Source organism: Amia ocellicauda, unplaced genomic scaffold, assembly GCF_036373705.1.
Source record: "Amia ocellicauda isolate fAmiCal2 unplaced genomic scaffold, fAmiCal2.hap1 HAP1_SCAFFOLD_111, whole genome shotgun sequence".
Taxonomy (NCBI): domain Eukaryota; kingdom Metazoa; phylum Chordata; class Actinopteri; order Amiiformes; family Amiidae; genus Amia; species Amia ocellicauda.
The window spans coordinates 46895-68835 of record NW_027102676.1 but is presented as its reverse complement, the minus strand read 5'-3'; the positions used below and the strand labels follow the sequence as shown (position 1 = coordinate 68835).

The 21941-nt window shown below is 46.3% G+C and overlaps 20 non-coding genes and 37 pseudogenes across 20 annotated transcripts; all 57 read left to right on the top strand.

The window, feature by feature from the left end:
* Window positions 1–170: 170 nt before the first annotated feature.
* Window positions 171–289, top strand: LOC136721041 (uncharacterized; annotated as a pseudogene).
* Window positions 290–509: 220 nt separating this feature from the next.
* LOC136721077 (uncharacterized) lies at window positions 510–628 on the top strand (annotated as a pseudogene).
* A 218-nt stretch (window positions 629–846) lies between these two features.
* On the top strand, window positions 847–965 carry LOC136721247 (5S ribosomal RNA). The gene has a single exon (XR_010805875.1). It is a non-coding gene; the product is annotated as a 5S ribosomal RNA (ribosomal RNA).
* A 211-nt stretch (window positions 966–1176) lies between these two features.
* On the top strand, window positions 1177–1295 carry LOC136721162 (uncharacterized; annotated as a pseudogene).
* Window positions 1296–1506: 211 nt separating this feature from the next.
* Window positions 1507–1625, top strand: LOC136721239 (5S ribosomal RNA). The gene has a single exon (XR_010805867.1). It is a non-coding gene; the product is annotated as a 5S ribosomal RNA (ribosomal RNA).
* Window positions 1626–1840: 215 nt separating this feature from the next.
* Window positions 1841–1959, top strand: LOC136721151 (uncharacterized; annotated as a pseudogene).
* Window positions 1960–2168: 209 nt separating this feature from the next.
* Window positions 2169–2287, top strand: LOC136721066 (uncharacterized; annotated as a pseudogene).
* Window positions 2288–2502: 215 nt separating this feature from the next.
* Window positions 2503–2621, top strand: LOC136721202 (uncharacterized; annotated as a pseudogene).
* A 221-nt stretch (window positions 2622–2842) lies between these two features.
* Window positions 2843–2961, top strand: LOC136721040 (uncharacterized; annotated as a pseudogene).
* Window positions 2962–3170: 209 nt separating this feature from the next.
* LOC136721108 (uncharacterized) lies at window positions 3171–3289 on the top strand (annotated as a pseudogene).
* Window positions 3290–3514: 225 nt separating this feature from the next.
* LOC136721190 (uncharacterized) lies at window positions 3515–3633 on the top strand (annotated as a pseudogene).
* Window positions 3634–3854: 221 nt separating this feature from the next.
* On the top strand, window positions 3855–3993 carry LOC136721200 (uncharacterized; annotated as a pseudogene).
* A 211-nt stretch (window positions 3994–4204) lies between these two features.
* On the top strand, window positions 4205–4323 carry LOC136721023 (5S ribosomal RNA). Its single transcript, XR_010805820.1, has one exon. It is a non-coding gene; the product is annotated as a 5S ribosomal RNA (ribosomal RNA).
* Window positions 4324–4540: 217 nt separating this feature from the next.
* On the top strand, window positions 4541–4659 carry LOC136721146 (uncharacterized; annotated as a pseudogene).
* Window positions 4660–4875: 216 nt separating this feature from the next.
* On the top strand, window positions 4876–4994 carry LOC136721088 (uncharacterized; annotated as a pseudogene).
* Window positions 4995–5204: 210 nt separating this feature from the next.
* LOC136721049 (uncharacterized) lies at window positions 5205–5323 on the top strand (annotated as a pseudogene).
* Window positions 5324–5875: 552 nt separating this feature from the next.
* Window positions 5876–5994, top strand: LOC136721063 (uncharacterized; annotated as a pseudogene).
* Window positions 5995–6211: 217 nt separating this feature from the next.
* LOC136721145 (uncharacterized) lies at window positions 6212–6330 on the top strand (annotated as a pseudogene).
* Window positions 6331–6546: 216 nt separating this feature from the next.
* Window positions 6547–6665, top strand: LOC136721089 (uncharacterized; annotated as a pseudogene).
* Window positions 6666–6875: 210 nt separating this feature from the next.
* LOC136721075 (uncharacterized) lies at window positions 6876–6994 on the top strand (annotated as a pseudogene).
* Window positions 6995–7562: 568 nt separating this feature from the next.
* Window positions 7563–7681, top strand: LOC136721244 (5S ribosomal RNA). The gene has a single exon (XR_010805872.1). It is a non-coding gene; the product is annotated as a 5S ribosomal RNA (ribosomal RNA).
* A 219-nt stretch (window positions 7682–7900) lies between these two features.
* LOC136721143 (uncharacterized) lies at window positions 7901–8019 on the top strand (annotated as a pseudogene).
* A 224-nt stretch (window positions 8020–8243) lies between these two features.
* Window positions 8244–8362, top strand: LOC136721189 (uncharacterized; annotated as a pseudogene).
* Window positions 8363–8932: 570 nt separating this feature from the next.
* On the top strand, window positions 8933–9051 carry LOC136721206 (5S ribosomal RNA). Its single transcript, XR_010805839.1, has one exon. It is a non-coding gene; the product is annotated as a 5S ribosomal RNA (ribosomal RNA).
* Window positions 9052–9269: 218 nt separating this feature from the next.
* On the top strand, window positions 9270–9388 carry LOC136721186 (uncharacterized; annotated as a pseudogene).
* A 210-nt stretch (window positions 9389–9598) lies between these two features.
* Window positions 9599–9717, top strand: LOC136721147 (uncharacterized; annotated as a pseudogene).
* A 221-nt stretch (window positions 9718–9938) lies between these two features.
* Window positions 9939–10057, top strand: LOC136721087 (uncharacterized; annotated as a pseudogene).
* A 557-nt stretch (window positions 10058–10614) lies between these two features.
* On the top strand, window positions 10615–10733 carry LOC136721198 (uncharacterized; annotated as a pseudogene).
* A 219-nt stretch (window positions 10734–10952) lies between these two features.
* On the top strand, window positions 10953–11071 carry LOC136721058 (5S ribosomal RNA). The gene has a single exon (XR_010805826.1). It is a non-coding gene; the product is annotated as a 5S ribosomal RNA (ribosomal RNA).
* A 553-nt stretch (window positions 11072–11624) lies between these two features.
* Window positions 11625–11743, top strand: LOC136721223 (5S ribosomal RNA). Its single transcript, XR_010805853.1, has one exon. It is a non-coding gene; the product is annotated as a 5S ribosomal RNA (ribosomal RNA).
* A 557-nt stretch (window positions 11744–12300) lies between these two features.
* Window positions 12301–12418, top strand: LOC136721045 (uncharacterized; annotated as a pseudogene).
* Window positions 12419–12634: 216 nt separating this feature from the next.
* On the top strand, window positions 12635–12753 carry LOC136721197 (uncharacterized; annotated as a pseudogene).
* A 219-nt stretch (window positions 12754–12972) lies between these two features.
* LOC136721221 (5S ribosomal RNA) lies at window positions 12973–13091 on the top strand. The gene has a single exon (XR_010805851.1). It is a non-coding gene; the product is annotated as a 5S ribosomal RNA (ribosomal RNA).
* A 210-nt stretch (window positions 13092–13301) lies between these two features.
* On the top strand, window positions 13302–13420 carry LOC136721142 (uncharacterized; annotated as a pseudogene).
* Window positions 13421–13638: 218 nt separating this feature from the next.
* Window positions 13639–13757, top strand: LOC136721081 (uncharacterized; annotated as a pseudogene).
* A 216-nt stretch (window positions 13758–13973) lies between these two features.
* Window positions 13974–14092, top strand: LOC136721144 (5S ribosomal RNA). Its single transcript, XR_010805834.1, has one exon. It is a non-coding gene; the product is annotated as a 5S ribosomal RNA (ribosomal RNA).
* A 553-nt stretch (window positions 14093–14645) lies between these two features.
* LOC136721241 (5S ribosomal RNA) lies at window positions 14646–14764 on the top strand. Its single transcript, XR_010805869.1, has one exon. It is a non-coding gene; the product is annotated as a 5S ribosomal RNA (ribosomal RNA).
* Window positions 14765–14973: 209 nt separating this feature from the next.
* Window positions 14974–15092, top strand: LOC136721166 (uncharacterized; annotated as a pseudogene).
* Window positions 15093–15642: 550 nt separating this feature from the next.
* On the top strand, window positions 15643–15761 carry LOC136721131 (5S ribosomal RNA). The gene has a single exon (XR_010805832.1). It is a non-coding gene; the product is annotated as a 5S ribosomal RNA (ribosomal RNA).
* Window positions 15762–15971: 210 nt separating this feature from the next.
* On the top strand, window positions 15972–16090 carry LOC136721208 (uncharacterized; annotated as a pseudogene).
* A 224-nt stretch (window positions 16091–16314) lies between these two features.
* On the top strand, window positions 16315–16433 carry LOC136721119 (5S ribosomal RNA). Its single transcript, XR_010805831.1, has one exon. It is a non-coding gene; the product is annotated as a 5S ribosomal RNA (ribosomal RNA).
* A 216-nt stretch (window positions 16434–16649) lies between these two features.
* On the top strand, window positions 16650–16768 carry LOC136721148 (uncharacterized; annotated as a pseudogene).
* A 225-nt stretch (window positions 16769–16993) lies between these two features.
* On the top strand, window positions 16994–17112 carry LOC136721245 (5S ribosomal RNA). Its single transcript, XR_010805873.1, has one exon. It is a non-coding gene; the product is annotated as a 5S ribosomal RNA (ribosomal RNA).
* A 216-nt stretch (window positions 17113–17328) lies between these two features.
* On the top strand, window positions 17329–17447 carry LOC136721125 (uncharacterized; annotated as a pseudogene).
* Window positions 17448–17672: 225 nt separating this feature from the next.
* On the top strand, window positions 17673–17791 carry LOC136721226 (5S ribosomal RNA). The gene has a single exon (XR_010805856.1). It is a non-coding gene; the product is annotated as a 5S ribosomal RNA (ribosomal RNA).
* Window positions 17792–18006: 215 nt separating this feature from the next.
* On the top strand, window positions 18007–18125 carry LOC136721099 (uncharacterized; annotated as a pseudogene).
* Window positions 18126–18335: 210 nt separating this feature from the next.
* Window positions 18336–18454, top strand: LOC136721217 (5S ribosomal RNA). Its single transcript, XR_010805847.1, has one exon. It is a non-coding gene; the product is annotated as a 5S ribosomal RNA (ribosomal RNA).
* Window positions 18455–18662: 208 nt separating this feature from the next.
* LOC136721196 (uncharacterized) lies at window positions 18663–18781 on the top strand (annotated as a pseudogene).
* A 220-nt stretch (window positions 18782–19001) lies between these two features.
* Window positions 19002–19120, top strand: LOC136721107 (5S ribosomal RNA). The gene has a single exon (XR_010805830.1). It is a non-coding gene; the product is annotated as a 5S ribosomal RNA (ribosomal RNA).
* A 211-nt stretch (window positions 19121–19331) lies between these two features.
* Window positions 19332–19450, top strand: LOC136721222 (5S ribosomal RNA). Its single transcript, XR_010805852.1, has one exon. It is a non-coding gene; the product is annotated as a 5S ribosomal RNA (ribosomal RNA).
* Window positions 19451–19675: 225 nt separating this feature from the next.
* Window positions 19676–19794, top strand: LOC136721047 (uncharacterized; annotated as a pseudogene).
* Window positions 19795–20019: 225 nt separating this feature from the next.
* Window positions 20020–20138, top strand: LOC136721140 (uncharacterized; annotated as a pseudogene).
* A 221-nt stretch (window positions 20139–20359) lies between these two features.
* Window positions 20360–20478, top strand: LOC136721021 (5S ribosomal RNA). The gene has a single exon (XR_010805818.1). It is a non-coding gene; the product is annotated as a 5S ribosomal RNA (ribosomal RNA).
* Window positions 20479–20688: 210 nt separating this feature from the next.
* Window positions 20689–20807, top strand: LOC136721177 (uncharacterized; annotated as a pseudogene).
* A 224-nt stretch (window positions 20808–21031) lies between these two features.
* LOC136721237 (5S ribosomal RNA) lies at window positions 21032–21150 on the top strand. Its single transcript, XR_010805866.1, has one exon. It is a non-coding gene; the product is annotated as a 5S ribosomal RNA (ribosomal RNA).
* Window positions 21151–21360: 210 nt separating this feature from the next.
* LOC136721134 (uncharacterized) lies at window positions 21361–21479 on the top strand (annotated as a pseudogene).
* Window positions 21480–21700: 221 nt separating this feature from the next.
* LOC136721020 (5S ribosomal RNA) lies at window positions 21701–21819 on the top strand. The gene has a single exon (XR_010805817.1). It is a non-coding gene; the product is annotated as a 5S ribosomal RNA (ribosomal RNA).
* The last annotated feature ends 122 nt before the right edge of the window (window positions 21820–21941 follow it).

Here is a 21941-nt window from a genome sequence, read left to right as displayed (position 1 = left end):
CTGGAGGAGATATAATTGAAGAATTGTACATGTACCCGGCTACTTTCAACACCCTGTCCTGCACTGATATTTTTCCCTCCATTTTTCTATTTATTTATTTTTTATTTTTTGCTGGAAGTTCCGTCAATACCCGCCAGCCTTTAAGAGACATCATGCAGCCCGGCCTCTTGGCTTGCGGCCACACCGTCCTGAACACGTCCGATCTCATCAGATCTCGGAAGCTAAACGGGGCAGGGCCTCGTCAGTACTTGGATGGGAGACCTCCTGGAAATACCTGGTGCTGCAAGCCTTTTACGTCTCCTGGGAAACTTCATCGTAGCTCTTAATACTCTCTATCTGTCTGGAGGAGATATAATTGAAGTATTGTACACGTACCCGGCTACTTTCAACAGCCTTTGCTGCACTGATATTTTTCCCTCCATTTTCCATTTTTTTTTTTTTTTTTTTTTGCTGGAAGTTCCGTCAATACCCGCCAGCCTTTAAGAGACATCAAGCAGCCAGGCTTCTTGGCTTGCGGCCACACCGTCCTGAACGCGCCCGATCTCATCAGATCTCGGAAGCTAAACGGGGCAGGACCTGGTCAGTACTTAAATGTGAGACCTCCTGGAAATACCAGGTGCTGCCAGCTTTTTACGTCTCCTGGGGAACTTCATCGTAGCTCTTAATACTCTCTTTCAGTCTGGAGAAGATATAATTGAAGAATTGTACACGTACCCGGCTACTTTCAACAGCCTTTGCTGCACTGATATTTTTCCTTCAATTTTTCTTTTTTTTTTTTTTTTCTTTGCTGGAAGTTCCGTCAATACCCGCCAGCCTTTAAGAGACATCATGCAGCCAGGCATCTCGGCTTGCGGCCACACCATCCTGAACGCGCCCGATCTCGTCAGATCTCGGAAGCTAAACGGGGCAGGGCCTGGTCAGTACTTGGATGGGAGACCTCCTAGAAATACCAGTTGCTGCAAGCTTTTTACGTCTCCAGGGTAACTTCATCGTAGCTCTTAATACTCTCTTTCTGTCTCCAGGAGATATAATTGAAGAATTGTACACGTACCCGGCTACTTTCAACACCCTTTGCTGCACTGGTATATTTCCCTCTATTTTTCTTTTTTTTTTTTTGCTGGCAGTTCCGTCAATACCCGCCAGCCTTTAAGAGACATCATGCAGCCAGGCATCTTGGCTTGCGGCCACACCATCCTGAACGCGGCCGATCTCGTCAGATCTCGGAAGCTAAACGGGGCAGGACCTGGTCAGTACATGAAAGTGAGACCTCCTGGAAATACCAGGTGCTGCCAGCTTTTTACGTCTCCTGGGGAACTTCATCGTAGCTCTTAATACTCTCTTTCTGTCTGGAGAAGATATAATTGAAGAATTGTACATGTACCCGGCTACTTTCAACACCCTTTGCTGCTCTGGTATTTTTCCCTCTATTTTTCTATTTTTTTTTCCGCTGGCATTTCCGTCAATACCCGCCAGCCTTTAAGAGACATCATGCAGCCAGGCATCTCGGCTTGCGGCCACACCATCCTGAACGCGCCCGATCTCGTCAGATCTCGGAAGCTAAACGGGGCAGGGCCTGGTCAGTACTTGGATGGGAGACCTCCTAGAATTACCAGGTGCTGCAAGCTTTTACGTCTCCTGGTTAACTTCATCGTAGCTCTTAATACTCTCTTTCTGTCTCCAGGAGATATAATTGAAGAATTGTACACGTACCCGGCTACTTTCAACACCCTTTCCTGCACTGATATTTTTCCCTCCATTTTTCTTTTTATTTTATTTTTTTGCTGGAAGTTCCGTCAATATCCGCCAGCCTTTAAGAGACATCATGCAGCCAGGCCTCTTGGCTTGTAGTCACACTGTCCTGAACGCGCCCGATCATATCAGATTTCGGAAGCTAAATGGGGCATGGCCTGGTCAGTACTTGGATGTGTGACCTCCTGGAAATACCAGGTGCTGCAAGCTTTTTACGTCTCCTGGGTAACTTCATCGTAGCTCTTAATACTCTCTTTCTGTCTCCAGGAGATATAATTGAAGAATTGTACACGTACCCGGCTACTTTCAACACCCTTTGCTGCACTGGTATATTTCCCTCTATTTTTCTTTTTTTTTTTGCTGGCAGTTCCGTCAATACCCGCCAGCCTTTAAGAGACATCATGCAGCCAGGCATCTCGGCTTGCGGCCACACCGTCCTGAACGCGCCCGATCTCGTCAGATCTCGGAAGATAAACGGGGCAGGACCTGGTCAGTACTTGAATGTGAGACCTCCTGGAAATACCTGGTGCTGCAAGCTTTTACGTCTCCTGGGTAACTTTATCGTAGCTCGTAATACTCTCTATCTGTCTGGAGGAGATATAATTGAAGAATTGTACACGTACCCGGCTACCTTCAACACGCTTTGCTGCACTGATATTTGTCCCTCCATTTTTCTTTTTTCTTTTGTTTTTTGCTGGAAGTTCCATCAATACCCTCCAGCCTTTAAAAGACATCATGCAGCCAGGCCTCTTGGCTTGAGGCCACACCGTCCTGAAGACGCAAGATCTCGTCAGATCTCGGAAGAAAAACTGGGCAGGGCCTGGTCAGTAATTGGATGGGTGACCTCCTGGAAATACCAGGTGCTGAATGCTTTTTACATCTCCTGGGTAACTTCATCGTAGCTCTTAATACTCTCATTCAGTCTGGAGGAGATATAATTGAAGAATTGTACATGTACCCGGCTACTTTCAACACCCTGTCCTGCACTGATAATTTTCCCTCCATTTTTCTATTTATTTATTTTTTATTTTTTGCTGGAAGTTCCGTCAATACCCGCCAGCCTTTAAGAGACATCATGCAGCCCGGCCTCTTGGCTTGCGGCCACACCGTCCTGAACACGTCCGATCTCATCAGATCTCGGAAGCTAAACGGGGCAGGGCCTCGTCAGTACTTGGATGGGAGACCTCCTGGAAATACCTGGTGCTGCAAGCCTTTTACGTCTCCTGGGAAACTTCATCGTAGCTCTTAATACTCTCTATCTGTCTCCAGGAGATATAATTGAAGAATTGTACACGTACCCGGCTACTTTCAACACCCTTTGCTGCACTGGTATATTTCCCTCTATTTTTCTTTTTTTTTTTGCTGGCAGTTCCGTCAATACCCGCCAGCCTTTAAGAGACATCATGCAGCCAGGCATCTCGGCTTGCGGCCACACCATCCTGAACGCGCCCGATATCGTCAGATCTCGGAAGCTAAACGGGGCAGGACCTGGTCAGTACTTGGATGGGAGACCTCCTTGAAATACCAGGTGCTGAAAGCTTTTTACGTCTCCTGGGTAACTTCATCGTAGCTCTTAATACTATCTTTCTGTCTCCAGGAGATATAATTGAAGAATTGTACACGTACCCAGCTACTGTCAACACCCTTTGCTGCACTGATATTTTTCCATCCATTTTTCTTTTTTTTTTTTTTTTTTTTTTTTTTTGCTGGAAGTTCCGTCAATACCCGCCAACCTTTAAGAGACATCATGCAGCCAGGCCTCTTTGCTTGAGGCCACACCGTCCTGAAGACGCAAGATCTCGTCAGATCTCGGAAGAAAAACTGGGCAGGGCCTGGTCAGTAATTGGATGGGTGACCTCCTGGAAATACCAGGTGCTGAAAGCTTTTTACATCTCCTGGGTAACATCAGCGTAGCTCTTAATACTCTCATTCAGTCTGGAGGAGATATAATTGAAGAATTGTACATGTACCCGGCTACTTTCAACACCCTGTCCTGCACTGATATTTTTCCCTCCATTTTTCTATTTATTTATTTTTTATTTTTTGCTGGAAGTTCCGTCAATACCCGCCAGCCTTTAAGAGACATCATGCAGCCCGGCCTCTTGGCTTGCGGCCACACCGTCCTGATCGCGCCCGATCTTGCCCGATCTTGCCCGATCTTGTCAGATCTCGGAAGCTAAACGGGGCAGGACCTGGTCAGTACTTAAATGTGAGACCTCCTGGAAATACCAGGTGCTGCCAGCTTTTTACGTCTCCTGGGGAACTTCATCGTAGCTCTTAATACTCTCTTTCAGTCTGGAGAAGATATAATTGAAGAATTGTACACGTACCCGGCTACTTTCAACACCCTTTGCTGCACTGATATTTTTCCCTCCATTTTTTTTTTTTTTTTTTTGCTGGAAGTTCCGTCAATACCCGCCAACCTTTAGGAGACATCATGCAGCCAGGCCTTTCGGCTTGTGGCCACACCGTCCTGAATGCGCCAGATCTCGTCAGATCTCGGAAGCTAAACGGGGCAGGGCCTGGTCAGTACTTGGATGGGAGACCTCCTAGAAATACCAGGTGCTGCAAGCTTTTTACGTCTCCTGGGTAACTTCATCGTAGCTCTTAATACTCTCTTTCTGTCTCCAGGAGATATAATTGAAGAATTGTACACGTACCCGGCTACTTTCAACACCCTTTCCTGAACTGATATTTTTCCCTCCATTTTTCTATTTTTTTTTTTTTTTTTGCTGGAAATTCCGTCAATACCCGCTAGCCTTTAAGAGACATCATGCAGCCAGGCATCTCGGCTTGCGGCCACACCATCCTGAACTCGCCCGATCTCGTCAGATCTTGGAAGCTAAACGGGGCAGGACCTGGTCGGTACATGAATGTGAGACCTCCTGGAAATACCTGGTGCTGCAAGCTTTTACGTCTCCTGGGTAACTTTATCGTAGCTCTTAATACTCTCTATCTGTCTGGAGGAGATATAATTGAAGTATTGTACACGTACCCAGCTACTGTCAACACCCATTGCTGCACTGATATTTTTCCATCCATTTTTCTTTTTTTTTTTTTTTTTTTGCTGGAAGTTCCGTCAATACCCGCCAAGCTTTAAGAGACATCATGCAGCCAGGCCTCTTGGCTTGCAGCCACACCATCCTGAATGTGCCTGATCTCGTCAGATCTCGGAAGCTAAACGGGGCAGGGCCTGATCAGAACTTGGATGGGAGACCTCCAGGAAATACCTGGTGCTGCAAGCTTTTTAAGTCTCCTGGGTAACTTCATCGTAGCTCTTAATACTCTCTATCTGTCTGGAGGTGTTATAATTGAGGAATTGTACACGTACCCGGCTACTTTCAACAGCCTTTGCTGCACTGGTATTTTTCCCTCTATTTTTCTTTTTTTTATTTGCTGGCAGTTCCGTCAATACCCGCCAGCCTTTAAGAGATATCATGCAGCCACGCGTCTCGGCTTGCGGCCACACCATCCTGAACGCGCCCGATCTCGTCAGATCTCGGAAGCTAAACGGGGCAGGACCTGGTCAGTACTTGAATGTGAGACCTCCTGGAAATACCTGGTGCTGCAAGCTTTTACGTCTCCTGGGTAACTTTATCGTAGCTCTTAATTCTCTCTTTCTGTCTGGAGGAGATATAATTGAAGTATTGTACACGTACCCAGCTACTGTCAACACCCTTTGCTGCACTGATATTTTTCCATCCATTTTTCTTTTTTTTTTTTTTTTTTTTTTTTTTTGCTGGCAGTTCCGTCAATATCCGCCAGCCTTTAAGAGACATCATGCAACCAGGCCTCTCGGCTTGCGGACACACAGTCCTGAATGAGCCCGATGTCAGAAGATCTCGGAAGCTAAACGGGGCAGGACCTGGTCAGTACTTAAATGTGAGACCTCCTGGAAATACCAGGTGCTGCCAGCTTTTTACGTCTCCTGGGGAACTTCATCGTAGCTCTTAATACTCTCTTTCAGTCTGGAGAAGATATAATTGAAGAATTGTACACGTACCCAGCTACTGTCAACACCCTTTGCTGCACTGATATTTTTCCCTCCATTTTTCTTTTTTTTTTTGCTGGAAATTCCGTCAATACCCGCCAACCTTTAGGAGACATCATGCAGCCAGGCCTTTCGGCTTGTGGCCACACAGTCCTGAATGCGCCCGATCTCGTCAGATCTCGGAAGCTAAACGGGGCAGGACCTGGTCAGTACTTGGATGGGAGACCTCCTAGAAATACCAGGTGCTGCAAGCTTTTTACGTCTCCTGGGTAACTTCATCGTAGCTCTTAATACTCTCTTTCTGTCTCCAGGAGATATAATTGAAGAATTGTACACGTACCCGGCTACTTTCAACACCCTTTCCTGCACTGATATTTTTCCCTCCATTTTTCTATTTTTTTTTTTTTTTTTGCTGGAAATTCCGTCAATACCCGCTAGCCTTTAAGAGACATCATGCAGCCAGGCATCTCGGCTTGCGGCCACACCATCCTGAACTCGCCCGATCTCGTCAGATCTTGGAAGCTAAACGGGGCAGGACCTGGTCGGTACATGAATGTGAGACCTCCTGGAAATACCTGGTGCTGCAAGCTTTTACGTCTCCTGGGTAACTTTATCGTAGCTCTTAATACTCTCTATCTGTCTGGAGGAGATATAATTGAAGTATTGTACACGTACCCAGCTACTGTCAACACCCTTTGCTGCACTGATATTTTTCCATCCATTTTTCTTTTTTTTTTTTTTTTTTTGCTGGAAGTTCCGTCAATACCCGCCAACCTTTAAGAGACATCATGCAGCCAGGCCTCTTGGCTTGCAGCCACACCATCCTGAACGTGCCTGATCTCGTCAGATCTCGGAAGCTAAACGGGGCAGGGCCTGATCAGAACTTGGATGGGAGACCTCCAGGAAATACCTGGTGCTGCAAGCTTTTTACGTCTCCTGGGTAACTTCATCGTAGCTCTTAATACTCTCTATCTGTCTGGAGGTGTTATAATTGAGGAATTGTACACGTACCCGGCTACTTTCAATAGCCTTTGCTGCACTGGTATTTTTCCCTCTATTTTTCTTTTTTTTATTTGCTGGCAGTTCCGTCAATACCCGCCAGCCTTTAAGAGATATCATGCAGCCACGCGTCTCGGCTTGCGGCCACACCATCCTGAACGCGCCCGATCTCGTCAGATCTCGGAAGCTAAACGGGGCAGGACCTGGTCAGTACTTGAATGTGAGACCTCCTGGAAATACCTGGTGCTGTAAGCTTTTACGTCTCCTGGGTAACTTTATCGTAGCTCTTAATTCTCTCTTTCTGTCTGGAGGAGATATAATTGAAGTATTGTACACGTACCCAGCTACTGTCAACACCCTTTGCTGCACTGATATTTTTCCATCCATTTTTCTTTTTTTTTTTTTTTTTTTTTTTTTTTGCTGGCAGTTCCGTCAATATCCGCCAGCCTTTAAGAGACATCATGCAACCAGGCCTCTCGGCTTGCGGACACACAGTCCTGAATGAGCCCGATGTCAGAAGATCTCGGAAGCTAAACGGGGCAGGGCCTGGTCAGTACTTGGATGGGAGACCTCCTAGAAATACCAGGTGCTGCAAGATTTTTACGTTTCCTGGGTAACTTCATCGTAGCTCTTAATACTCTCTTTCTGTCTCCAGGAGATATAATTGAAGAATTGTACACGTACCAGGCTACTTTCAACACCCTTTGCTGCACTGGTATATTTCCCTCTATTTTTCTTTTTTTTTTTGCTGGCAGTTCCGTCAATACCCGCCAGCCTTTAAGAGACATCATGCAGCCAGGAATCTCGGCTTGCGGCCACACCATCCTGTGGCCACACCGTCCTGAATGCGCCCGATCTCGTCAGATCTCGGAAGCTAAACGGGGCAGGGCCTGGTCAGTATTTGGATGGGAGACCTCCTAGAAATACCAGGTGCTGCAAGCTTTTTACGTCTCCTGGGTAACTTCATCGTAGCTCTTAATACTCTCTTTCTGTCTCCAGGAGATATAATTGAAGAATTGTACACGTACCCGGCTACTTTCAACACCCTTTCCTGCACTGATATTTTTCCCTCCATTTTTCTATTTTTTTTTTTTTTTTTTTGCTGGAAATTCCGTCAATACCCGCCAGCCTTTAAGAGACATCATGCAGCCAGGCATCTCGGCTTGCGGCCACACCATCCTGAACTCGCCCGATCTCGTCAGATCTTGGAAGCTAAACGGGGCAGGACCTGGTCGGTACATGAATGTGAGACCTCCTGGAAATACCTGGTGCTGCAAGCTTTTACGTCTCCTGGGTAACTTTATCGTAGCTCTTAATACTCTCTATCTGTCTGGAGGAGATATAATTGAAGTATTGTACACGTACCCAGCTACTGTCAACACCCTTTGCTGCACTGATATTTTTCCATCCATTTTTCTTTTTTCTTTTTTTATTTTTTATTTTTGCTGGAAGTTCCGTCAATACCCGCCAACCTTTAAGAGACATCATGCAGCCAGGCCTCTCGGCTTGAGGCCACACCGTCCTGAAGACGCAAGATCTCGTCAGATCTCGGAAGAAAAACTGGGCAGGGCCTGGTCAGTAATTGGATGGGTGACCTCCTGGAAATACCAGGTGCTGAAAGCTTTTTACATCTCCTGGGTAACTTCAGCGTAGCTCTTAATACTCTCATTCAGTCTGGAGGAGATATAATTGAAGAATTGTACATGTACCCGGCTACTTTCAACACCCTGTCCTGCACTGATATTTTTCCCTCCATTTTTCTATTTATTTATTTTTTATTTTTTACTGGAAGTTCCGTCAATACCCGCCAGCCTTTAAGAGACATCATGCAGCCCGGCCTCTTGGCTTGCGGCCACACCGTCCTGAACGCGCCCGATCTTGCCCGATCTTGCCCGATCTTGTCAGATCTCAGAAGCTAAACGGGGCAGGACCTGGTCAGTACTTAAATGTGAGACCTCCTGGAAATACCAGGTGCTGCCAGCTTTTTACGTCTCCTGGGGAACTTCATCGTAGCTCTTAATACTCTCTTTCAGTCTGGAGAAGATATAATTGAAGAATTGTACACGTACCCGGCTACTTTCAACACCCTTTGCTGCACTGGTATTTTTCCCTCTATTTTTCTTTTTTTTTTTCGCTGGCAGTTCCTTCAATACCCGCCAGCCTTTAAGAGACATCATGCAGCCAGGCATCTCGGCTTGCGGCCACACCATCCTGAACGCGCCCGATCTCATCAGATCTCGGAAGCTAAACGGGGCAGGGCCTGGTCAGTACTTTGATGGGAGACCTCCTGGAAATACCAGGTCCTGCAAGCTTTTTACGTCTCCTGGGTAACTTCATCGTAGCTCTTAATACTCTCTTTCTGTCTCCAGGAGATATAATTGAAGAATTGTACACGTACCCGGCTACTTTCAACATCCTTTCCTGCACTGATATTTTTCCCTCCATTTTTCTTTTTTTTTTTTTTTTTTTTGCTGGAAATTCCGTCAATACCCGCCAGCCTTTAAGAGACATCATGCAGCCAGACATCTCGGCTTGCGGCCACACCGTCCTGAACGCGCCCGATCTTGTCAGATCTCGGAAGCTAAACGGGGCAGGACCTGGTCAGTACATGAATGTGAGACCTCCTGGATATACCTCGTGCTGCAAGCTTTTACGTCTCCTGGGTAACTTTATCGTAGCTCTTAATACTCTCTATCTGTCTGGAGGAGATATAATTGAAGTATTGTACACGTACCCAGCTACTGTCAACACCCTTTGCTGCACTGATATTTTTCCATCCATTTTTTTTTTTTTTTTTTTGCTGGAAGTTCCGTCAATACCCGCCAACCTTTAAGAGACATCATGCAGCCAGGCCTCTCGGCTTGCGGCCACACCGTCCTGAAGACGCAAGATCTCGTCAGATCTCGGAAGAAAAACTGGGCAGGGCCTGGTCAGTAATTGGATGGGTGACCTCCTGGAAATACCAGGTGCTGAAAGCTTTTTACATCTCCTGGGTAACTTCAGCGTAGCTCTTAATACTCTCATTCAGTCTGGAGGAGATATAATTGAAGAATTGTACATGTACCCGGCTACTTTCAACACCCTGTCCTGCACTGATATTTTTCCCTCCATTTTTCTATTTATTTATTTTTTATTTTTTGCTGGCAGTTCCGTCAATACCCGCCAGCCTTTAAGAGACATCATGCAGCCCGGCCTCTTGGCTTGCGGCCACACCGTCCTGAACGCGCCCGATCTCGTCAGATCTCGGAAGCTAAACGGGGCAGGACCTGGTCAGTACTTAAATGTGAGACCTCCTGGAAATACCAGGTGCTGCCAGCTTTTTACGTCTCCTGGGGAACTTCATCGTAGCTCTTAATACTCTCTTTCAGTCTGGAGAAGATATAATTGAAGAATTGTACACGTACCCGGCTACTTTCAACACCCTTTCCTGCACTGATATTTTTCCCTCCATTTTTCTATTTTTCTTTTTTTTTTTGCTGGCAGTTCCGTCAATACCCGCCAACCTTTAAGAGACATCATGCAGCCAGGCCTCTTGGCTTGAGGCCACACCGTCCTGAAGACGCAAGATCTCGTCAGATATCGGAAGAAAAACTGGGCAGGGCCTGGTCAGTAATTGGATGGGTGACCTCCTGGCAATACCAGGTGCTGAAAGCTTTTTACATCTCCTGGGTAACTTCAGCGTAGCTCTTAATACTCTCATTCAGTCTGGAGGAGATATAATTGAAGAATTGTACATGTACCCGGCTACTTTCAACACCCTGTCCTGCACTGATATTTTTCCCTCCATTTTTCTATTTATTTATTTTTTATTTTTTGCTGGAAGTTCCGTCAATACCCGCCAGCCTTTAAGAGACGTCATGCAGCCAGGCATCTCGGCTTTCGGCCACACCGTCCTGAATGCGCATGATATCGTCAGATCTCGGAAGCTAAACGGGGCAGGACCTGGTCAGTACTTGAATGTGAGACCTCCTGGAAATACCAGGTGCTGCAAGCTTTTACGTCTCCTGGGTAACTTTATCGTAGCTCTTAATACTCTCTTTCAGTCTGCAGGAGATATAATTGAAGAATTGTACACGTACCCGGCTACTTTCAACACCCTTCCTGCACTGATATTTTTCCCTCCATTTTTCTATTTTTGTTTTTTTTTCTTTTTGCTGGAAGTTCCGTCAATACCCGCCAACCTTTAAGAGACATCATGCAGCCTGGCCTTTCGGCTTGTGGCCACACCGTACTGAATGCACCCGATCTCGTCAGATCTCGGAAGCTAAACGGGGCAGGGCCTGGTCAGTACTTGGATGGGAGACCTCCTGGAAATACCTGGTGCTGCAAGCTTTTACGTCTCCTGGGTAACTTCATCGTAGCTCTTAATACTCTCTTTCTGTCTACAGGAGATATAATTGAAGAATTGTACACGTACTAGGCTACTTTCAACACCCTTTGCTGCACTGATATTTTTCCCTCCATTTTTCTTTTTATTTTATTTTTTTGCTGGAAGTTCCGTCAATACCCGCCAGCCTTAAAGAGACATCATGCAGCCGGGCCTCTCGGCTTTCGGCCACACCGTCCTGAACGCGCATGATATCGTCAGATCTCGGAAGCTTAACGGGGCAGGACCTGGTCAGTACTTGAATGTGAGACCTCCTGGAAATACCAGGTGCTGCAAGCTTTTACGTCTCCTGGGTAACTTTATCGTAGCTCCTAATACTCTCTTTCAGTCTGCAGGAGATATAATTGAAGAATTGTACACGTACCCGGCTACTTTCAACACCCTTTCCTGCACTGATATTTTTCTCTCCATTTTTCTATTTTTTTTTTTTTTTTTTTTGCTGGAAGTTCCGTCAATACCCGCCAACCTTTAGGAGACATCATGCAGCCAGGCCTTTCGGCTTGTGGCCACACCGTCCTGAATGCGCCTGATCTCGTCAGATCTCGGAAGCTAAACGGGGCAGGGCCTGGTCAGTACTTGGATGGGAGACCTCCTAGAAATACCAGGTGCTGCAAGCTTTTTACGTCTCCTGGGTAACTTCATCGTAGCTCTTAATACTCTCTTTCTGTCTCCAGGAGATATAATTGAAGAATTGTACACGTACCCGGCTACTTTCAACACCCTTTCCTGCACTGATATTTTTCCCTCCATTTTTCTATTTTTCTTTTTTTTTTTGCTGGCAGTTCCGTCAATACCCGCCAACCTTTAAGAGACATCATGCAGCCAGGCATCTTGGCTTGAGGCCACACCGTCCTGAAGACGCAAGATCTCGTCAGATATCGGAAGAAAAACTGGGCAGGGCCTGGTCAGTAATTTGATGGGTGACCTCCTGGAAATACCAGGTGCTGAAAGCTTTTTACATCTCCTGGGTAACTTCAGCGTAGCTCTTAATACTCTCATTCAGTCTGGAGGAGATATAATTGAAGAATTGTACATGTACCCGGCTACTTTCAACACCCTGTCCTGCACTGATATTTTTCCCTCCATTTTTCTATTTATTTATTTTTTATTTTTTGCTGGAAGTTCCGTCAATACCCGCCAGCCTTTAAGAGACGTCATGCAGCCAGGCATCTCGGCTTGCGGCCACACCTTCCTGAACGCGCCCGATCTCGTCAGATCTCGGAAGCTAACGGGGCAGGGCCTGGTCAGTACTTGGATGGGAGACCTCCTAGAAATACCAGGTGCTGCAAGCTTTTTACGTCTCCTGGGTAACTTCATCATAGCTCTTAATACTCTCTTTCAGTCTGTAGGAGATATTATTGAAGAATTGTACACGTACCCGGCTACTTTCAAAACCCTTTGCTGCACTGATATTTTTCCCTCCATTTTTCTTTTTTCTTTTTTTTTTTGCTGGAAGTTCCGTCAATACCCGCCAGCCTTAAAGAGACATCATGCAGCTGGGCCTCTCGGCTTTCGGCCACACCGTCCTGAATGCGCATGATATCGTCAGATCTCGGAAGCTAAACGGGGCAGGACCTGGTCAGTACTTGAATGTGAGACCTCCTGGAAATACCAGGTGCTGCAAGCTTTTACGTCTCCTGGGTAACTTTATCGTAGCTCTTAATACTCTCTTTCAGTCTGCAGGAGATATAATTGAAGAATTGTACACGTACCCGGCTACTTTCAACACCCTTCCTGCACTGATATTTTTCCCTCCATTTTTCTATTTTTGTTTTTTTTTCTTTTTGCTGGAAGTTCCGTCAATACCCGCCAACCTTTAAGAGACATCATGCAGCCTGGCCTTTCGGCTTGTGGCCACACCGTACTGAATGCACCCGATCTCGTCAGATCTCGGAAGCTAAACGGGGCAGGGCCTGGTCAGTACTTGGATGGGAGACCTCCTAGAAATACCAGGTGCTACAAGCTTTTTACGTCTCCTGGGTAACTTCATCGTAGCTCTTAATACTCTCTTTCTGTCTCCAGGAGATATAATTGAAGAATTGTACACGTACCCGGCTACTTTCAACACCCTTTGCTGCACTGGTATATTTCCCTCTATTTTTCTTTTTTTTTTTTGCTGGCAGTTCCGTCAATACCCGCCAGCCTTTAAGAGACATCATGCAGCCAGGCATCTTGGCTTGCGGCCACACCATCCTGAACTCGCCCGATCTCGTCAGATCTTGGAAGCTAAACGGGGCAGGACCTGGTCGGTACATGAATGTGAGACCTCCTGGAAATACCTGGTGCTGCAAGCTTTTACGTCTCCTGGGTAACTTTATCGTAGCTCTTAATACTCTCTTTCAGTCTGCAGGAGATATAAATGAAGAATTGTACACGTACCTGGCTACTTTCAACACCCTTTCCTGCACTGATATTTTTCCCTCCATTTTTCTATTTTTTTTTTTTTTTTTTTGCTGGAAATTCCGTCAATACCCGCCAGCCTTTAAGAGACTTCATGCAGCCAGGCATCTCGGCTTGCGGCCACACCGTCCTGAACGCGCCCGATCTCGTCAGATCTCGGAAGCTAAACGGGGCAGGACCTGGTCAGTACATGAATGTGAGACCTCCTGGAAATACCTGGTGCTGCAAGCTTTTACGTCTCCTGGGTAACTTTATCGTAGCTCTTAATACTCTCTATCTGTCTGGAGGAGATATAATTGAAGTATTGTACACGTACCCAGCTACTGTCAACACCATTTGCTGCACTGATATTTTTCCATCCATTTTTCTTTTTTTTTTTTTTTTTTTGCTGGAAATTCCGTCAATACCCGCCAACCTTTAAGAGACATCATGCAGCCAGGCCTTTCGGCTTGTGGCCACACCGTCCTGAATGCGCCCGATCTCGTCAGATCTCGGAAGCTAAACGGGGCAGGGCCTGGTCAGTACTTGGATGGGAGACCTCCTAGAAATACCAGGTGCTGCAAGCTTTTTACGTCTTCTGGGTAACTTCATCGTAGCTCTTAATACTCTCTTTCTGTTTCCAGGAGATATAATTGAAGAATTGTACACGTACCCGGCTACTTTCAACACCCTTTGCTGCACTGGTATATTTCCCTGTATTTTTCTTTTTTTTTTTTGCTGGCAGTTCCGTCAATACCCGCCAGCCTTTAAGAGACATCATGCAGCCAGGCATCTCGGTTTGCGGCCACACCATCCTGAACGCGCCCTATCTCGTCAGATCTCGGAAGCTAAACGGGGCAGGACCTGGTCAGTACATGAAAGTGAGACCTCCTGGAAATACCTAGTTCTGCAAGCTTTTACGTCTCCTGGGTAACTTTATCGTAGGTCTTAATACTCTCTCTCTGTCTGGAGGAGATATAATTGAAGTACTGTACACGTATCCAGCTACTGTCAACACCCTTTGCTGCACTGATATTTTTCCATCCATTTTTCTTTTTTCTTTTTTTTTTTTTTTTTTTTGCTGGAAGTTCCGTCAATACCCGCCAACCTTTAAGAGACATCATGCAGCCAGGCCTTTCGGCTTGTGGCCACACCGTCCTGAATGCGCCCGATCTCGTCAGATCTCGGAGGCTAAACGGGGCAGGGCCTGGTCAGTACTTGGATGGGAGACCTCCTAGAAATACCAGGTGCTGCAAGCTTTTTACGTCTCCTGGGTAACTTCATCGTAGCTCTTAATACTCTCTTTCTGTCTCCAGGAGATATAATTGAAGAATTGTACACGTATCCGGCTACTTTCAACACCCTTTGCTGCACTGGTATATTTCCCTCTATTTTTCTTTTTTTTTTTGCTGGCAGTTCCGTCAATACCCACCAGCCTTTAAGAGACATCATGCAGCCAGGCATCTCGGCTTGCGGCCACACCATCCTGAACGCGCCCGATCTCGTCAGATCTCGGAAGCTAAACGCGGCAGGACCTGGTCAGTACATGAAAGTGAGACCTCCTGGAAATACCTAGTGCTGCAAGCTTTTACGTCTCCTGGGTAACTTTATCGTAGCTCTTAATACTCTCTCTCTGTCTGGAGGAGATATTATTGAAGAATTGTACACGTACCCGGCTACTTTCAAAACCCTTTGCTGCACTGATATTTTTCCCTCCATTTTTCTTTTTTCTTTTTTTTTTTGCTGGAAGTTCCGTCAATACCCGCCAGCCTTAAAGAGACATCATGCAGCTGGGCCTCTCGGCTTTCGGCCACACCGTCCTGAATGCGGATGATATCGTCAGATTTCGGAAGCTAAACGGGGCAGGACCTGGTCAGTACATGAATGTGAGACCTCCTGGAAATACCTGGTGCTGCAAGCTTTTACGTCTCCTGGGTAACTTTATCGTAGCTCTTAATACTCTCTATCTGTCTGGAGGAGATATAATTGAAGTATTGTACACGTACCCAGCTACTGTCAACACCATTTGCTGCACTGATATTTTTCCATCCATTTTTCTTTTTTTTTTTTTTTTCTTGCTGGAAGTTCCGTCAATACCCGCCAACCTTTAAGAGACATCATGCAGCCAGGCCTTTCGGCTTGTGGCCACACCGTCCTGAATGCGCCCGATCTCGTCAGATCTCGGAAGCTAAACGGGGCAGGGCCTGGTCAGTACTTGGATGGGAGACCTCCTAGAAATACCAGGTGCTGCAAGCTTTTTACGTCTCCTGGGTAACTTCATCGTAGCTCTTAATACTCTCTTTCTGTCTCCAGGAGATATAATTGAAGAATTGTACACGTACCCGGCTACTTTCAACACCCTTTGCTGCACTGGTATATTTCCCTCTATTTTTCTTTTTTTTTTTTGCTGGCAGTTCCGTCAATACCCGCCAGCCTTTAAGAGACATCATGCAGTCAGGCATCTCGGCTTGCGGCCGCACCATCCTGAACGCGCCCTATCTCGTCAGATCTCGGAAGCTAAACGGGGCAGGACCTGGTCAGTACTTGAAAGTGAGACCTCCTGGAAATACCTAGTTCTGCAAGCTTTTACGTCTCCTGGGTAACTTTATCGTAGCTCTTAATACTCTCTCTCTGTCTGGAGGAGATATAATTGAAGTACTGTACACGTATCCAGCTACTGTCAACACCCTTTGCTGCACTGATATTTTTCCATCCATTTTTCTTTTTTCTTTTTTTCTTTTTTTTTTTTGCTGGAAGTTCCGTCAATACCCGCCAACCTTTAAGAGACATCATGCAGCCAGGCCTTTCGGCTTGTGGCCACACCGTCCTGAATGCGCCCGATCTCGTCAGATCTCGGAAGCTAAACGGGGCAGGGCCTGGTCAGTACTTGGATGGGAGACCTCCTAGAAATACCAGGTGCTGCAAGCTTTTTACGTCTCCTGGGTAACTTCATCGTAGCTCTTAATACTCTCTTTCTGTCTCCAGGAGATATAATTGAAGAATTGTACACGTACCCGGCTACTTTCAACACCCTTTGCTGCACTGATATTTCTCCCTCCATTTTTCTTTTTTTTTTTTTTTTTTTGCTGGAAGTTCCGTCAATACCCACCAGCCTAAAGAGACATCATGCAGCCGGGCCTCTTGGCTTTCGGCCACACCGTCCTGAACGCGCCTGATATCGTCAGATCTCGGAAGGTAAAAGGGGCAGGGCCTGGTCAGTACTTGGATGGGTGACCTCCTGGAAATGCCAGGTGCTGCAAGCTTTTTACGTCTCCTGGGTAACTTCATCGTAGCTCTTAATACTCTCTTTCTGTCTGGAGGAGATATAATTGAAGAATTGTACACGTACCCGGCTACTTTCAAAACCCATTACTGCACTGATATTTTTCCCTCCATTTTTCTTTTTCTTTTTTTTCTTTTTTTTTTTTGCTGGAAGTTCCGTCAATACCCGCCAACCTTTAAGAGACATCATGCAGCCAGGCCTTTCGGCTTGTGGCCACACCGTCCTGAATGCGCCCGATCTTGTCAGATCTCGGAAGCTAAACGGGGCAGGGCCTGGTCAGTACTTGGATGGGAGACCTCCTAGAAATACCAGGTGCTGCAAGCTTTTTACGTCTCCTGGGTAACTTCATCGTAGCTCTTAATACTCTCTTTCAGTCTCCAGGAGATATAATTGAAGAATTGTACACGTACCCGGCTACTTTCAACACCCTTTGCTGCACTGATATTTCTCCCTCCATTTTTCTTTTTTTTTTTTTTTTTTTGCTGGAAGTTCCGTCAATACCCACCAGCCTAAAGAGACATCATGCAGCCGGGCCTCTTGGCTTTCGGCCACACCGTCCTGAACGCGCCCGATATCGTCAGATCTCGGAAGGTAAAAGGGGCAGGGCCTGGTCAGTACTTGGATGGGTGACCTCCTGGAAATGCCAGGTGCTGCAAGCTTTTTACGTCTCCTGGGTAACTTCATCGTAGCTCTTAATACTCTCTTTCTGTCTGGAGGAGATATAATTGAAGAATTGTACACGTACCCGGCTACTTTCAAAACCCATTACTGCACTGATATTTTTCCCTCCATTTTTCTTTTTCTTTTTTTTTTTTTTTTTTTTTGCTGGAAGTTCCGTCAATACCCGCCAACCTTTAAGAGACATCATGCAGCCAGGCCTCTCTGCTTGCGGCCACACCGTCCTGAATTCGCCCGATCTCGTCAGATCTCGGAAGCTAAATGGGGCAGGGCCTGGTCAGTACTTGGATGGGAGACCTCCTAGAAATACCAGGTGCTGCAAGCCTTTTACGTCTCCTGGGTAACTTCATCGTAGCTCTTAATACTCTCTTTCTGTGTCCAGGAGATATAATTGAAGAATTGTACACGTACTAGGCTACTTTCAACACCCTTTGCTGCACTGATATTTTCCCTCCATTTTTCTTTTTATTTTATTTTTTTGCTGGAAGTTCCGTCAATATCCGCCAGCCTTTAAGAGACATCATGCAGCCAGGCCTCTTGGCTTGTAGTCACACCGTCCTGAACGCGCCCGATCATATCAGATTTCGGAAGCTAAACGGGGCAGGGCCTGGTCAGTACTTGGATGTGTGACCTCCTGGAAATACCAGGTGCTGCAAGCTTTTTACGTCTCCTGGGTAACTTCATCGTAGCTCTTAAAACTCTCTTTCTGTCTCCAGGAGATATAATTGAAGAATTGTACACGTACCCGGCTACTTTCAACACCCTTTGCTGCACTGGTATATTTCCCTCTATTTTTCTTTTTTTTTTTTGCTGGCAGTTCCGTCAATACCCGCCAACCTTTAAGAGACATCATGCAGCCAGGCATCTCGGCTTGCGGCCACACCATCCTGAACGCGCCCGATCTCGTCAGATCTCGGAAGCTAAATGGGGCAGGGCCTGGTCAGTACTTGGATGGGAGACCTCCTAGAAATACCAGGTGCTGCAAGCTTTTACGTCTCCTGGGTAACTTTATCGTAGCTCTTAATACTCTCTATCTGTCTGGAGGAGATATAATTGAAGTACTGTACACGTACCCAGCTACTGTCAACATCCTTTGCTGCACTGATATTTTTCCATCCATTTTTCTTTTTTTTTTTGCTGGCAGTTCCGTCAATACCCGCCAGCCTTAAAGAGACATCATGCAGCTGGGCCTCTCGGCTTTCGGCCACACCGTCCTGAATGCGCATGATATCGTCAGATCTCGGAAGCTAAACGGGGCAGGACCTGGTCAGTACTTGAATGTGAGACCTCCTGGAAATACCAGGTGCTGCAAGCTTTTACGTCTCCTGGGTAACTTTATCGTAGCTCTTAATATTCTCTTTCAGTCTGCAGGAGATATAATTGAAGAATTGTACACGTACCCGGCTACTTTCAACACCCTTTCCTGCAGTGATATTTTTCCCTCCATTTTTCTATTTTTTTTTTTTTTTCTTTTTGCTGGAAGTTCCGTCAATACCCGCCAACCTTTAAGAGACATCATGCAGCCAGGCCTTTCGGCTTGTGGCCACACCGTCCTGAATGCGCCCGATCTCGTCAGATCTCGGAAGCTAAACGGGGCAGGGCCTGGTCAGTACTTGGATGGGAGACCTCCTAGAAATACCAGGTGCTGCAAGCTTTTTACGTCTCCTGGGTAACTTCATCGTAGCTCTTAATACTCTCTTTCTGTCTCCAGGAGATATAATTGAAGAATTGTACACGTACCCGGCTACTTTCAACACCCTTTGCTGCACTGGTATATTTCCCTCTATTTTTCTTTTTTTTTTTTTGCTGGCAGTTCCGTCAATACCCGCCAACCTTTAAGAGACATCATGCAGCCAGGCCTTTCGGCTTGTGGCCACACCGTCCTGAATGCGCCTGATCTCGTCAGATCTCGGAAGCTAAACGGGGCAGGGCCTGGTCAGTACTTGGATGGGAGACCTCCTAGAAATACCAGGTGCTGCAAGCTGTTTACGTCTCCTGGGTAACTTCATCGTAGCTCTTAATACTCTCTCTCTGTCTGGAGGAGATATAATTGAAGTATTGTACACGTATCCAGCTACTGTCAACACCCTTTGCTGCCCTGATATTTTTCCATCCATTTTTCTTTTTTCTTTTTTTATATTTTTTTTTTGCTGGAAGTTCCGTCAATACCCGCCAACCTTTAAGAGACATCATGCAGCCAGGCCTTTCGGCTTGTGGCCACACCGTCCTGAATGCGTCTGATCTCGTCAGATCTCGGAAGCTAAACGGGGCAGGGCCTGGTCAGTACTTGGATGGGAGACCTCCTAGAAATACCAGGTGCTGCAAGCTTTTTACGTCTCCTGGGTAACTTCATCGTAGCTCTTAATACTCTCTCTCTGTCTGGAGGAGATATAATTGAAGTATTGTACACGTATCCAGCTACTGTCAACACCCTTTGCTGCACTGATATTTTTCCATCCATTTTTCTTTTTTCTTTTTTTATATTTTTTTTTTGCTGGAAGTTCCGTCAATACCCGCCAACCTTTAAGAGACATCATGCAGCCAGGCATCTCGGCTTGCGGCCACACCATCCTGAAGACGCAAGATCTCGTCAGATCTCGGAAGAAAAACTGGGCAGGGCCTGGTCAGTAATTGGATGGGTGACCTCCTGGAAATACCAGGTGCTGAAAGCTTTTTACATCTCCTGGGTAACTTCAGCGTAGCTCTTAATACTCTCATTCAGTCTGGAGGAGATATAATTGAAGAATTGTACATGTACCCGGCTACTTTCAACACCCTGTCCTGCACTGATATTTTTCCCTCCATTTTTCTATTTATTTATTTTTTATTTTTTGCTGGAAGTTCTGTCAATACCCGCCAGCCTTTAAGAGACATCATGCAGCCCGGCCTCTTGGCTTGTGGCCACACCGTCCTGAACACGCCCGATCTCGTCAGATCTCGGAAGCTAAACGGGGCAGGGCCTCGTCAGTACTTGGATGGGTGACCTCCTGGAAATACCAGGTGCTGCAAGCTTTTTACGTCTCCTGGGTAACTTCATCGTAGCTCTTAATACTCTCTTTCTGACTCCAGGAGATATAATTGAAGAATTGTACACGTACCCGGCTACTTTCAACACCCTTTGCTGCACTGGTATATTTCCCTCTATTTTTCATTTTTTTTTTTGCTGGCAGTTCCGTCAATACCCGCCAGCCTTTAAGAGACATCATGCAGCCAGGCATCTCGGCTTGCGGCCACACCATCCTGAACGCGCCCGATCTCGTCAGATCTCGGAAGCTAAACGGGGCAGGACCTGGTCAGTACATGAAAGTGAGACCTCCTGGAAATACCTAGTTCTGCAAGCTTTTACGTCTCCTGGGTAACTTTATCGTAGCTCTTAATACTCTCTCTCTGTCTGGAGGAGATATAATTGAAGTATTGCACACGTATCCAGCTACTGTCAACACCCTTTGCTGCACTGATATTTTTCCATCCATTTTTCTTTTTTCTATTTTTTTTTTTTTTTTTTGCTGGAAGTTCCGTCAATACCCGCCAACCTTTAAGAGACATCATGCAGCCAGGCCTTTCGGCTTGTGGCCACACCGTCCTGAATGCGCCCGATCTCGTCAGATCTCGGAAGCTAAACGGGGCAGGGCCTCGTCAGTACTTGGATGGGTGACCTCCTGGAAATACCAGGTGCTGCAAGCTTTTTACGTCTCCTGGGTAACTTCATCGTAGCTCTTAATACTCTCTTTCTGTCTCCAGGAGATATAATTGAAGAATTGTACACGTACCCGGCTACTTTCAACACCCTTTGCTGCACTGGTATATTTCCCTCTATTTTTCATTTTTTTTTTTGCTGGCAGTTCCGTCAATACCCGCCAGCCTTTAAGAGACATCATGCAGCCAGGCATCTCGGCTTGCGGCCACACCATCCTGAATACGCAAGATCTCGTCAGATCTCGGAAGAAAAACTGGGCAGGGCCTGGTCAGTAATTGGATGGGTGACCTCCTGGAAATACCAGGTGCTGAAAGCTTTTTACATCTCCTGGGTAACTTCAGCGTAGCTCTTAATACTCTCATTCAGTCTGGAGGAGATATAATTGAAGAATTGTACATGTACCCGGCTACTTTCAACACCCTGTCCTGCACTGATATTTTTCCCTCCATTTTTCTATTTATTTATTTTTTATTTTTTGCTGGAAGTTCTGTCAATACCCGCCAGCCTTTAAGAGACATCATGCAGCCCGGCCTCTTGGCTTGTGGCCACACCGTCCTGAACACGCCCGATCTCGTCAGATCTCGGAAGCTAAACGGGGCAGGGCCTCGTCAGTACTTGGATGGGTGACCTCCTGGAAATACCAGGTGCTGCAAGCTTTTTACGTCTCCTGGGTAACTTCATCGTAGCTCTTAATACTCTCTTTCTGACTCCAGGAGATATAATTGAAGAATTGTACACGTACCCGGCTACTTTCAACACCCTTTGCTGCACTGGTATA